Here is a 14,045-nt window from a genome sequence, read left to right as displayed (position 1 = left end):
TGCTGAAAGTCAGAAAATTGTAGAAACTGAGGAAAACGCTGTCACGCAAGATCAAAGTAAAGGGGTGATTGACCTGGGTTTATTTAATTTGCTGATGTCCAAAATGACTGAGCAGAATAATATCATTAGTGAGAAAATTGAATCTCAGAATAATGCCATTAGTGAGAAAATTGAATCTCAGAATAATATTATGAGTGAGAAAATTGAAGCGGTCATTAGTGAGAAAATTGAATCTCAGAATAATATTATGAGTGAGAAAATTGAATCTCAGAATAATATTATGAGTGAGAAAATTGAATCTCAGAATAATATTATGAGTGGGAAAATTGAAGCTCAGAGTAATGTCATAAATAGTATTAATAAGAAGATTGATGATGTTAGTAATAAGATAGATCATAAGGTGTTAGAAATAAGTAAGCAAATTAATAATTTAGAAAGTAAGGTAAATAGGGAGTGTAGTGACATCAGAGTTGAGATGGAATTGGGTCGGAGCAATCTCCATACGGAAATAGAGCAAATTAGTGAGACATGCATCAAACAGATTGATGAATTAGGCGCCAAGATCGAGTCCAATAAAGGAGAAATCAATGAGTTAGTAGAAGAAAGGTTTGAAAAGATAACCAATACAGTGGGGCAAGAAACTAGGAAATGTATTAGTAGGGTAGAACAGGTGGAAAGAAAACTTGGAGAAGTAGGTGATCTAGGGAGTGAGCAGAAATCATTATCACAGAAGGTGAGAGAATCGGAAAAAAAGTTGGAGGAATTAAGAAAAATTCAAGAAAAGACTGAGGAAACAGTGGAAGAAAAATTTCTGAGTTGCCAGAGAGTACTCCAGCAAGAAGTGCGTAATAGTAAGAATGTACGTGAGATAATTGTAAATAATGGTTTAATCACTAGAGATCATGATTTACCTAAGTTTTCTGGGAAAGAATTTAACCCGATGGAATTTATGAGAGTAGTAGAGAAGAAATTTGCTGTTCAATTAAGAGACAATATCATTAGCTGGGAAACTGTATTGGAGATCTTATCTAATGCTTTCGTAGGAGAGACTAAGTCTTGGTTTCAAGTATATAAAAGCTCGATGTCTAGTCTAACTGAATTTAAGGAGAAATTCATGGCTAAATTTTGGAGTGAAGGTGTTCAGAGTAGAGAGAGAGAGAGAGTAATGTTTGGCAGGTATAATTCTAACGAGGGTGTTAGAATGACTGAATACTTTTTGGCTCATGTTTTGGTGTGGAGAAATTTAGAATGTATTGGACCTGAGGCTGATATAGTTAGACTTATGGCTAAGCACTATCCCGATAGAATAAGAGAAGCTGTTTGTATGCAAAGAGTGGAGACTATTAAGGAAATGGAGATTTTGTTGGAAAGTTTTGATGCTTTAGGTAGTAGCTTGAATAATAGTAGGACACCTAATAGGAATGTAGAAGGAAGGGGTAACCAATCTAATAATCAGGACAGGCCTATGAATAATCGTAACTACAGAAGAGAATATCAGGAGAGACCTAATAATAATTTCCACAGGGAGAGAAATTATCAAAATAGTTCGGAATATTTCAGGACTGGGAGGCGTGATTATGGTAATCAACCAGAAGCTGGGAGGCGGGAGAATACAGGCCATAATAATAATAATAATGACGCTAGAGGAAATAGGCAACAGGGGAGGCCGACTGAGGTGTGTAACCAACAAGTCGTAACCGAACCAAGTACTTTAAACGCGCAACGGACTGTATAAACAGGTCACTGAGACAGTCCGTAAATGGTGAGTTCACGTATAAGGTAGATAAGTATGACAATGTCGACCAGCCTATAGTTGTAAGTGAACATGATTGTGACCTAAGTAGCAATAATTCAAATGTTTTAAGTGACGACTTAATCGTAAACAATAAATTTTATAAGTGTAATTTAAATTTAGATATAAGGCAAGATTTGTTAAGTGATCTTATATTATGTAATGAGGATAATTTAAGTAGTGTTACTGTTACACCGACGATTGAACTGCTGATATGGGGCAGAAAAGTTAAGATTTTGTTGGACTCTGGTAGTGAGAAGTCATGTGTAAATTCCAAGCTGTATGAGGAAGTTTTGAGAGAGAAGTATGAGGTAGCGGAAATTCCAGTGAGGAATACGTTCATCGTAACAGCTGTTGGAAACAAGTCTCAAAGAGTGAATAAACAAATAGCTGTCCCCATTAACATAAGTGGAGAATGTATTTTCCAACCATGCTTAGTTGTGCCTAATTTAGTTTATGCCGTTATTTTAGGTACCGACTGGTTAACGTGTCACAAGGCAAAATTAAATTTTGATCTGTGTAATGTCAATCTTATTTGGGGAAAGAGTAGCAGGGAAGTCAGTTTACCATATGATGTTTTGTCAGAAATTAGTGCGAATAAAGTGTGTTCTAGTACGGAAGGATCTTGTGAAATTCCTAATATGAGGAAAAATATTGATGTCTGCCATGTGTCTATACAGAGAGATTCTAGAGATGAATTGTATGAGACTGTGGAGAAATGTAAGTTAGCGGAAAGTCAGAAGGACGAATTGTATGAATTATTGATATCACATAGTGATGTTTTTAGCGATCGGCCTGGTAGAACACATCTTTACGAACACAAATTTAATGTTATTGATAACTCAACTTTTGTAGGACCGAAATATCCCATTCCGTTAAAATACGCTAGCGCTGTTGAAGAGCAGATTGACATTATGCTAGATTATAATATAATTGAACCATCATATAGTCCTAATTTAAATCCACTTGTTATTATACCTAAGAAGGATAACACGGTAAGATTGTGCATGATAATTTTTGTAAGACTACATTGGATGAATTTGAGCTTGGTGACAAGGTATTACTCAGAGTGTCACTCCAGTCATCAGCAGAAGCTGGTCAATTTTCTAAGTTTTTCTTGTTATATTAGGGATACTTCACCGTAGTGAAACGGATTGGGAAATGTGCTTATTCATTAGAAGACAAGGAAGGAAATATCGTAGGCACATACAATATAAGAAATCTTAAGAAATATATCATGTGAGTTTGTTGATTAATTTTCATTATTATTTTAATTCACCATGTTTTATGAAGCTGGCATTGCGAACAGGACTTCAGTGAAATTAGCGTGTGTTGTGATATTAAGTGAAGCATGGCAGTGCAATAAACTCCAGTGCTTGGAGACAGTGTATATAATGAAATGTCTTCGAGAATTACTTTTGAACACTCAATGAACGTTTGAAACGACAGAAGTGAGAAAGAAATGTAATCTGTATGTAAATAATACTGTATAATCAAAGTGAAAATGATAATTGATAAATGTTTTATATGTGTAACAACGAACATCCAGATGGATGATACTATGTACCAAATTTGTAAAGGGCATTTTTATACATGTATCTATGGTGTACTCGATTTCAGGTGATTGTGTAGATATTTCATGAATCAATCGATTCATTTAATCGATTATTTCATGAGGGAGGCGTTCTGTAACCGTACAACAGGGTTACAGACTCCATTCTGTATTTATTATTATTATTATTATTATTATTATTATTATTATTATTATTAACCAGATTCATTAGATTTTATATATTCTGTTTCTCATCATTTAGACTGTAATAATTAGGTATCGCGTATATTATTGTATTTAATCATAGGTAAGTGAAATTAATTTGTAATTATTCTGTATTGTAGTAAGTGAGATTTGTTGGTTTCATATTGTCATGCTGTGGCTTGTAACTTTGGCTAGATGAGCTGGCATAGTATTTTGCAATCGAGGCTATGTTTAACTGTGCAAGGAGATTTCCCGGTGACGCATTCGGCTTAGTCATTCTCGGACCGCTTGGGTACGCTTAGACGACACATGACTGATGACATCAGTGCGTGGACACGTGATTGCGACCAAGTGTCAGTATTCGCCAGCTACTGTATGTGGAAGTGGAAGGGATGAACAGTGAGTGGGGAGATGAGTCGTCATCGCGAGGTGATATAAAGTCAAGGCGACGGTGGGGAGATGATATCAATCAGTTGATAGTACTCAGTTCATAAGCAGTTGATATCGTGCAGATCATATGTAACAGTCAGATGTATCAAATGGAAGAAGTGGTCTTAGTGTGATGGTCAGAGCTAAGAGTTGTGTTTGAAGAGGTAATCATCGAGGAAGTCTACAAGTGGTGCTTGTATCCGAGCAGAGACGGGTACAATGCTGATAAAGAAACATCATCTTCTTGTGAGGATGGACTTCACAAGATGTTTCAATAATATTTTCCAATTTCTTATAATATATTGAGTGGACGTAATTATATTGGAGATCCCTACACGCGTACATGGTATGTAGGACAACTCCTTGTTATATAAGAAGATAACAACAGACGGCTCCCGACTTCAGCTCACAGGTTTTCCCAAGAATTTCAAGTTCAACAGCGGTGTATGCAGACAACAGGTAATTAAAGCATCAGACATGTTATGCATTCATAACATGAAGAAGAGTGTAATCAGCGGCGATATCACATCTCACTTCAAGTTCATGCCAATAGCTTTTTTTGTTTAGATTATATTTTCCTTTTCTTAGTACCGCAAATCTCACGATATATTTCTTTTGTTAAATTAAAAGACGTAAATGATTGTTCATTGTGACGTAAATTTAGTCATAAACTCAGTTTTATTTTTAATTATAATAAGTGATTCCAGTTCCATGTACAATCCTCAATTGTGGAAATGCAACAGTAATTTAATATTGTCCTGATCCATATCCCTGTATATTGCCAGATATGTGAGTTTATCACCTCACGCCTTGAGATAATTGATATAAGAGGTATGCTCTACCGAATTTTGTTGTTTTTCTTAAAAAAGCAACTGGCGCTCAAACAAATGTTATTTATATTATGTGTGAAGGAGATGTAAGTATAAGAGTAGTGGTTGGAGTAGCCACAGTGTAAAACATACGCGTCCAGGACAGATGTTCGTCTAGAGTAATCTTGTTGCCAGACCCAAAATCTCCAATAGGCTGTATAGGACATGGAATGTCGGGTGATCGGGATAAAGAAATTTTAGTTTTTACTTTATTGAATCAGACTTCCATCGAACAGTGAATGTAGTATGGAAAATGTACGTATGTATCTACACTAGGCGGCCGTCCTGTGTAAAGTTTCTCTCGTTCGTGCTACAGGTGCATTTGTTGTCCCCGAGTCATCAAAGTAGCCGTCTGTTTACTTTTATGTGCGAGAAACAAACATACGTCGAAGAGTATATGGTACGTGTTCAACCTTGTCTAGAAGACGTGACCTCGTTCTTGTTTACCGCATCTGAAGACAAACACAAGAGGAGAATAATGGGAAGTAACTTAGTAATAGAATTGTAGAGCCACGGAATTATATTACTTAGAAATTGGAAAAATAAGAAAAATCATATTTTAAAATCTCCTGATGTATGACATCTATTCATTCTACGAATTTATGTTATGTGACCAACAGAAAATTCAAAGTTACAATTTTTATAATATTATAAACGTATTGTTACTAATTCTATTATTATTATTATTATTATTATTATTATTATTATTATTATTATTATTATTATTATTATTATTGTCCGCCTCTGTGGTGCAGTGGTTAGCTGCCACCCCCCTGAGGCACGGGCTGGATTCCCGTATCTGCCACGAAATTTGAAAAATGGTACGAGGGCTGGAACGGGGTCCACTCAGCCTCGGGAGGTCAACTGAGTAGAGGTGGATTCGATTCCCACCACAGCCATCCTGGAAGTGGTTTTCCGTAGTTTCCCACTTCTCCTCCAGGCAAATGCCAGGATAGTACCTAACATAAGGCCACGGCCGCTTCCTTCCCTCTTCCTCTTCCAGTCTTCCCATCCCCCATCAAAGCCCCTGTTCAGCATAGCAGGTGAGGCCGCCTGGGCGAGGTACTGATCATTCTGCCCAGGTGTAGCTTCCGACCCAGAGTCTCACGCTCCAGGACACTGCCCTTGAGGCGGTAGAGGTGGGATCCCTCGCTGAGTCCGAGGGAAAAAACGAACCCTGGAGGGTAAGCAGATTAAAAAAGAAAGAAAGAAAGAAAGAAAGAAAGAAAGAAAGAAAGAAAGAAAGAAAGAAAGAATGTAGAAAGGGTAGCCTTTTAGTAGTCGACCTTCTCCTTCTTTACCGAGTGAGATGGTTACGTGAAACTGGCCTTGTAGCTACAAGCTTACATTCGGGAGATAGTGGTTAGAACCCCACTATAAGCAGTCCTGAAGATGGTTTTCCGTGTTTTCCCCATTTTCACTCGATGCAAATTCTGGGGTTGTATCTTAAATAAGGTCACGATCACATCCCTTCTAGTCCTAGCCCCTTCCTATCTCATTGTTGCCGACGTTAAACCACTTGCAAAGGAAACATTTATCTTTCATTCTCCAACGGGTTCGACCCCATGTTCGATGTCATTAGAAAGTGTTCATATCCGAGATCTCCGAGTTGTTGGCTTACTACTCGATAAGGATTCTTACGAGAAGAAATTTTGATACTTTGGCGTCTCTTAAAATCTATAACAATTGTTAAATATTATTATTATTATTATTATTATTATTATTATTAATGTTATTATTATTATTTGCTAGGGGCTTTACGTCGCACCGACACAGATAGGTCTTATGGCGACGATGGGATAGGAAAGGCCTACGAGTTGGAAGGAAGCGGCCGTGGCCTTAATTAAGGTACAGCCCCAGCATTTGCCTGGTGTGAAAATGGGAAACCATTTTCAGGGCTGCCGATAGTGGGATTCGAACCTACTATCTCTCGGATGCAAGCTCACAGCCGCGCGCCTCTACGCGCACGGCCAACTCGCCCGGTATTATTATTATTATTATTATTATTATTATTATTATTATTAAGAAATGAGTTAATGTCACATTTAAACAACCTAAGTGACACCAACCTCGACTGGAATCGAACTCACTACCTTAAGAATAAGACAACGACTGCCCACTGAGATCGAACAATTAAACTGGACTCGAATCCTTATAACTGTGCGTGGACTGTAACACCCGCCATGGCCACGGCGAGCTCTGGATCATGTCCTGACGGTTATATTTATTTAATGGTTTTACTCTCCCACACTCACCGATGTCAATGTTGTGGCGATGCTATGAAGAGAACAGGATTAACATTAGAGGGAATCTGTAAATTATTCTTGTAATGCAGGACATATTCAGTACAAATAGGCGCAATTGTGAATTTAAATTCCCACAAGATTGCTGAAAATGTGTAACCTTGTAGGTTGGAGGGAAACGCCGAATAATATATATTATTGATAACGACATTTTGAAGTAATTACTATAGAAAACAGTTGGTATATAAATTGTATTCTAGTAACTTATACCTAGAAACGCACTAACGGGGATGCTTCTTAATTTCTTCTCGAACATTTATCAATATTTAGCGTCTGTATAGTTCCAAAAAATTGTTTATATGATTAACCGTCTGTTAAAAGGAAATGCTTCATTACTTCTATGATAATGTTATCTCTCAGGCATTGAGATACTGTGTGTAGGCTACCATTTGTACGCCGATGTTCTTCTAATTTATCAGTATGCTCATCCCGATGATCTTCCTTCAGGTACAGATAACATAAACCAAGATCATTCTACTGGGACGTGGTCTTCCACTGTCTCAAAAGTAACCAGTCTAAATCTCTTTTTTTTGCAAGTGGTTTAACGTCGCACAAACAAAATGAAGACCGGGCAAGTCGGCCGTGCTGTAAGGGGCGCGCGATTGTGAGCTTGCATCCGAGAGATACCGGGTTCGAATCCCACTGCCGGCAGCCCTGAAGATTGTTTTCCGTGGTTTCCCATTTTCACACCAGGCAAATGCTGGGGCTGTACCTTAATTAAGGCCACGGCCGCTTTCTCCCAACTCCTAGGCTTTTCCTATCCCATCGTCGCCATAAGACCTATCTGTGTCGGTGCGACGTAAAGCAAATAGCAAAAAAAAAAAAAAAAAAAATAATAATAATAATAATAATAATAATAATAATAATAAAACCGTCCTAAGGTCGATCGCTTACGATTTGCTCCAGTTTGTTATCAACTGGAATGGAGAGTATATTTCGCCTGAGTTTTGGAGTCTGAAATGCAATCTTAAGGTCTCCTATCTTGTAATAGGGTAAACTTGGCAAATATGGGCACTAAGGTAATATGGGCAGATTTAAGAAATTTTTCATATTTCACGCAATGGTAGCGAGTAGAAGCATGCGCTCTGCTAGGTTGGTGATCCTGAAGTGCCATGCCTGCTCAGTATGTTAAAGGTTGTCTTCTACTGTGCTAACAGAAGCTGAAAAGAACATGTTTTGAGGTAAGTAGACCAGTCTACTCTTCCAAAATCGAGCCGTTATAATAACTCAGATAAATTACTTAAGGCACTACACGCAAAATAAGTTTATTTTTCAAGAAATGTTACTAGGGGTAGCTTGCAAGGTTAGTGTAGGGTATGTTGTAGCGAGAGGATACGCGCTTTGGAGTTAGTTCTTTCCCATTAATGCCAACTTCTGAAATATGGCACTAAGGCAAAAATGGGCAGTGACATTGTAGGTAATATGGGCATCATCAAATTACATTGTATTTACGTGACGGGCTCTGAGATAGACTTATTCTTTTTTATTTCTACGGCAATCTGTACATTTTCATGTTAATCGATTAATATAGCTATTTCGCAAAAAACTAAATAATTTTTATTTTCCAGATTATGATGCAAAATGGGAAGGAACGAACGGGTATCCACCAGAAATGGGATAAAGAGGATATGTCGCATGTTGTAATAACAGTAAGAAATGGCCATTGCAATCAGTTACAAGCATCTAGAACTTATAATGTACCTAGACAAACTTAAAATTCTTGATAAAAAGATGAAGGATTTGAATCTGCTAAACAAGCCGGCCAGAATATTTAATGCCGACTAGTCAGGACTCCAGATGAACACGAGAGGTGGCCATGTTTTATGTGAAAAAGGAAAAAATTAGTCCAGTTCCAAAACTGAAGATGACGACTAGTAACCGGGGAAGACGTAAGTGTTCTGCAAGAGAACTTACAGGTGAAGAAAATCTGGCTTCAGCGCAGAAAAGGGCTAGGCATATCGCAGGAACCAGTAGAGGAAGTTTAGCCGCAAAGTGTGATGCCATACGGAGCAACATAGTTTCCTGTATTTGTCCTGTTTATAAGGGGAATTATTATGATGAAAATGAAGGGCAGAAGTGGGCTAAGTGTTGTGGTTCATGTGCTAAGTGGTTCCATGAGGAGGGCGTAGAGATCGAAGGCGATTCTTTCTATTGTGATGACGGCAGTTAAAAAACTTTGTCAGTATTTATGACTCAGAGTGCTCTCATGTGACTGTTTCTGTTAGATTAATCCTTTTACTTTTAATATTACACACAGTTTTGGCCAGTTTTATGTTACTTACATTTTCTAATTCAATTCAAGTGATTCCAAGTTGATAACTTAATAATGGCATTAGTCCTACCTCCTTGGTAGCATTTGTTCATGATCAGTGTTTAATTACAATACATATTTACCCTTATTTCATATATCTATGTTCAATACAACCACCTTGTTATAATACAAAATGAATATAACCATGCCAGTGGCTCTAATTATGATTTAATAACTTGTGCCCATATTACCAGAAAATATGCCCATATTACCTTAAGAGTTTGGCAAATATGGGCAGTTGCAGAGTTTGCTGCGAAGCTGCACAGTACATTAACCACTATGGGATAGAGGCTAGTTCAAGCTTTATTCGAATGGAAATGGTTGTAAATTTTCAAGGATTTTTTACCAGGAAAATGGAAGTTGTTTTAGTTCTCCTTTTCTTCAGATATATCTCATGGTGCCCATATTTGCCAAGTTTACCCTATACAATCTAATTGTTACCAGTTCATTGACGACTCTTTTTTTTTTCTCCATGCCAAAATAACGTAAGATTCTCTCACTGATAACGTCAAGCATGGTTTATAATAACATTCAAAATACGTTGCTCAGTAGCCGAAAAACCACCAAATTCGTGACACATTTTCAGCATTCCTTATAAAATGACTTACGACTTACAACTTTGGAATGCATGTAACAGGTAAACGGTCGACCATGGGAATCTTTCGTTTAGTTTTAGGGTGTGCTATCCGCGTTTTTGTGAACATTCTGTATACATGTATATAGGATATGTAATATGTCTTAAAAATATACGGCAACATTTCAACGTGCGGTCAAGGACAGGCGGCTGTGAGCTTGCATCCGGGAGATAGTAGGTTCGAATCCCACTGTCGGCAGCCCTGAAGATGGTTTTCCGTGATTTCCCATTTTCACACCAGGCAAATGCTGGGGCTGTACCTTAATTAAGGCCACGGCCGCTTTCTCTCAACTCCTAGGCCTTTCCTATCCCATCGTCGCCATAAGACCTATCTGTGTCGGTGCGACGAAAAGCAACTAGCAAAAAAAACCAACAACAACATTTCAAGAGTAGAAATGTAGAGAATAAAAGTAGTTTATATCAACTGAAAATGAAAACCTACAACATGTTTTCCAGTCATTAATCGGGTCAGGGATGTAATGAATGAATCATATAGGCTATTATTACGATGGGGTCGCCACTCCCAAAGTGATGTATATTAATGACTGATAGATGCTACGAAATGAGAATGGAGAGTGTTACTGGAATGAAAATGACAGTGAAAACTGGAGTACCCGGAGAAAAACCTGTCTCGCCTCCGCTTTCTCCAGCACAAATCTCACATGGAGTGGTGAGAGGCCGACGCGCTGCCGTCTGAGCCACGGAGGCTCTTGTATATCAACTATGATCCGGAAATGCCTCGTTTCTGAGTTACCTAACATTCAAGTATGATGAGAGTGTATTCAAACACGATTATTTTCTGGAATTATGATACACTTTGTAGCCAACCTTTAAATCCAATATATTCTATCTTAGCTCAGTCCGGTGGTATTTGAAGGTGCTCAAATACGTCAACCGTGTGCCCGTAGATTTACTGACATGTAGAAAGCTCCTGCGGGACAAAACTCTGACACATCGGCGTCTACGAAAACAGTAAAAGTACTTAGTGGGACGCAGTTGTAATCCAACCATCAAGGCGAACGGACGTGTAGTGCTGAGTATGTGCTTTTTTACAAGTTGTTTTACGTCGCACCGACACAGGTAGGTCTCATTGCGACGATGGGACAGGAAAGCGCTAGGAGTGGGAAGAAAGCGGTCGTGGCCTTAATTAAGGTACAGCCCCATCATTTGCCTGGTCTGAAGGTGGGAAACTACGGAAAACCATCTTCAGGCTGCAGACAGTGGGGTTCGAACCCTCTATCTCCCGAAAGCTGGATACTGGCCGCACTTATGCGACTGCAGCTATCGAACTCGGTATCTACTGAGTGTGTGACAAGAGTGCGTACACACATATACAGTATATAGTATACCTGTGACAATAAAGTTCGGTGAATAGTTCTATACTATCAACATAGATAAACAATGCACGACAGTGACTTTACTGTCCTTCAGAATAGTCCCCTTCCATAACTACGCACTGTTGAGATCGGAGATACATGTCGTGGAAATTTTGCAAGAAGGCTTCCTTTGGGATGATGTTTAAAAGCCTCGTCACGTTTCGTTGGATGTCAAGAATATCGTCAAATCTCTTTCCATTGAAAGCGAGTTTGATGCGTGAATTTTCGGCTCTGACCTTTTTCCGACGAGGGGATCCCAGAGAACGCCATTCCATATTTTGCCGTTTCTTTTCAGGGTCGTACCGGAGACACCAGGTTTCATCCTTAGTGACAATACAGTTCAAGAAATTTGGTGTCGCATCCGCCGTTTCAACAAAATCCTGTGAAGCCTCTAAACGTGCCTGCTTCTGATTGTCAGTCAAGTGATGTTGCACAAGACGGGAACACGTTTTCCTCTTCCCTAACTTCTGGGTAACGATTTGTAGCACGGATTCACGGTTAATCTGCAGTTCATGCGCTATAATGCGCACAATTAATCACCGATCGTTCGTGATTAATGTCCTCACATTCTCAATGTTTTCGTCACTGACGGCGGTCGCCGGTCTTCCGCTACGGGGTTGTCAGAAACACTTTTCCGGCCTCCATGAAAACGCACTTCAAGGACAGTGCTTGATCTTCATAAACACGGACCAGCATCGCATGCGTTTCTTTCGGTGTCTTGCTAAGCTTAAAACAAAACTGTACATTGATCTTTTGGTCGTTCATGTTCCTGTTCGCAGTTTAGAACCAACGCAATAAACATGCAATGTGTCAAACAGGTCTTACACGGCACACACACGATGCTCAACTGAACAACGTTGGGAGCAGGTGGTCAAAACCTGCTGCTACGCAGGTGCAGCGTTGTGTGTCGCCAGTGTTGCCGGATCGACCGTTCTGACTTCATTCACCGAACTTTATTGTCACAGGTTGTATATAGTTCGTGGGACGTAAAACCATTTTTATTATTATTATTATTATTATTATTATTATTATTATTATTATTATTATTATTATTATTATTATTGTCAATATTCAAATTATCTCCTAATATTTGTATACATAGTTCTTACTGTTTGATACGCTTAACAATTAACTCACAGAATTCCAGCTAATGAACCTACAGCAGACATCAAGCTCATACTAGACAAACGCTTAACTCAGAAGAAGCATTTCTGGGCCCACACGGATATGACTTACTTGTCTTTCCTACGAACGAGGTATCTGTCTGTGAAATTTTGCCCCGTAGTTTTGTTACACCCTGGATTCTATACAAAGGAAAACAAGGTAAAGGTATTTGTGCTGGCCATGAAGAGCCCTGCAGGAGTGAAAGTTAAAGGTTTTCTCAATTCATAACTTCAGCACTATTGGAGCTAGAGTAGTTAACGGTGTGCCCGGCCACCTTAGCCCAGAAGAATTTATCAGGTACTCATTTACGTTGTACGTTAAGCGAACGCATCTCCAGAAGTAGAAACTTCGACTATAAACAATTTGACTTCCTGAAGGGGAATGGAGCCCACGTAATTCTGGGCGAATTGAGCACTCTTTTACTGCAAAGGTTAGGCAGTTCCTCATGTATTTAACACCCTTATTTTAAACATATTCTCCATACTTTCTTGTAATACTGAGAGAACGTCTATAAAGAACAGCCTAGTGGTGTAATACGTGACTCATTTTTTGTAATAATAATAATAATAATAATAATAATAATAATAATAATAATAATAATAATAATAATAATAATAATAATACCGAGCGAGTTGGCCGTGCGATTAGGGGCGTGCAGCTGTGAACTTGCATTCGGGAGATAGTGGGTTCTAACCCCACTGCCGGTAGACCTGAAGATGGTTTTCCGTGATTCCCCAATGTGACACCAGGCAAATGCTGCAGCTGTATCTTAATTAAGGCAACGGCTGCTTCCTTCCCACCCGTAGCCCTTTCCTATCCCATAAGACCTATCTGCGTGAGTGCGACGCAAAGCAACCTGTAAAAAAAAAAAAAAACAATAGTTGTATGCCCTCAGTTACAATGTGGGAGCCATCAAGGCTCACTGCGTATCAATTTTCATGTTGCGCTTTACCGTGCCAGGTGGCAGAGTAACGGGTGATCTATGACTGAGTTTTCATTAATTTTGTCGGGTAATCACCAAATTTGTCACCAGATATATTATATATGAATGCAATTGTTTCCGCCCTTAAAAAATCCGACTACCTCTTACGGGTCTGAACTCGCGATCTTAGGATCCGAAGGCTGAAACTCAAGCACCGATCCACAAAGGGAGTAGAGTAATTACAATAATAATAATAATAATAATAATAATAATAATAATAATAATAATATGTTTTATTTATCCTGGCAAAGTTAGGGATGTACTCCCTTTTTTTACACTTAACCAGTCTTAACCTAGAACACTTAACAATAACTACTGATGATAATATTAACAATAATGTTTATGTTAAAGAGGGAAATACCGAGTTCGATAGCTGCAGTCACTTAAGTGCGGCCAGTATCCAGTATTCAGTATTCGGGAGATAGTAGG

Source organism: Anabrus simplex, chromosome 2 (assembly GCF_040414725.1).
Source record: "Anabrus simplex isolate iqAnaSimp1 chromosome 2, ASM4041472v1, whole genome shotgun sequence".
Classification (NCBI taxonomy): Eukaryota; Metazoa; Arthropoda; class Insecta; order Orthoptera; family Tettigoniidae; genus Anabrus; species Anabrus simplex.
Note: the sequence above shows the minus strand (reverse complement) of the source record.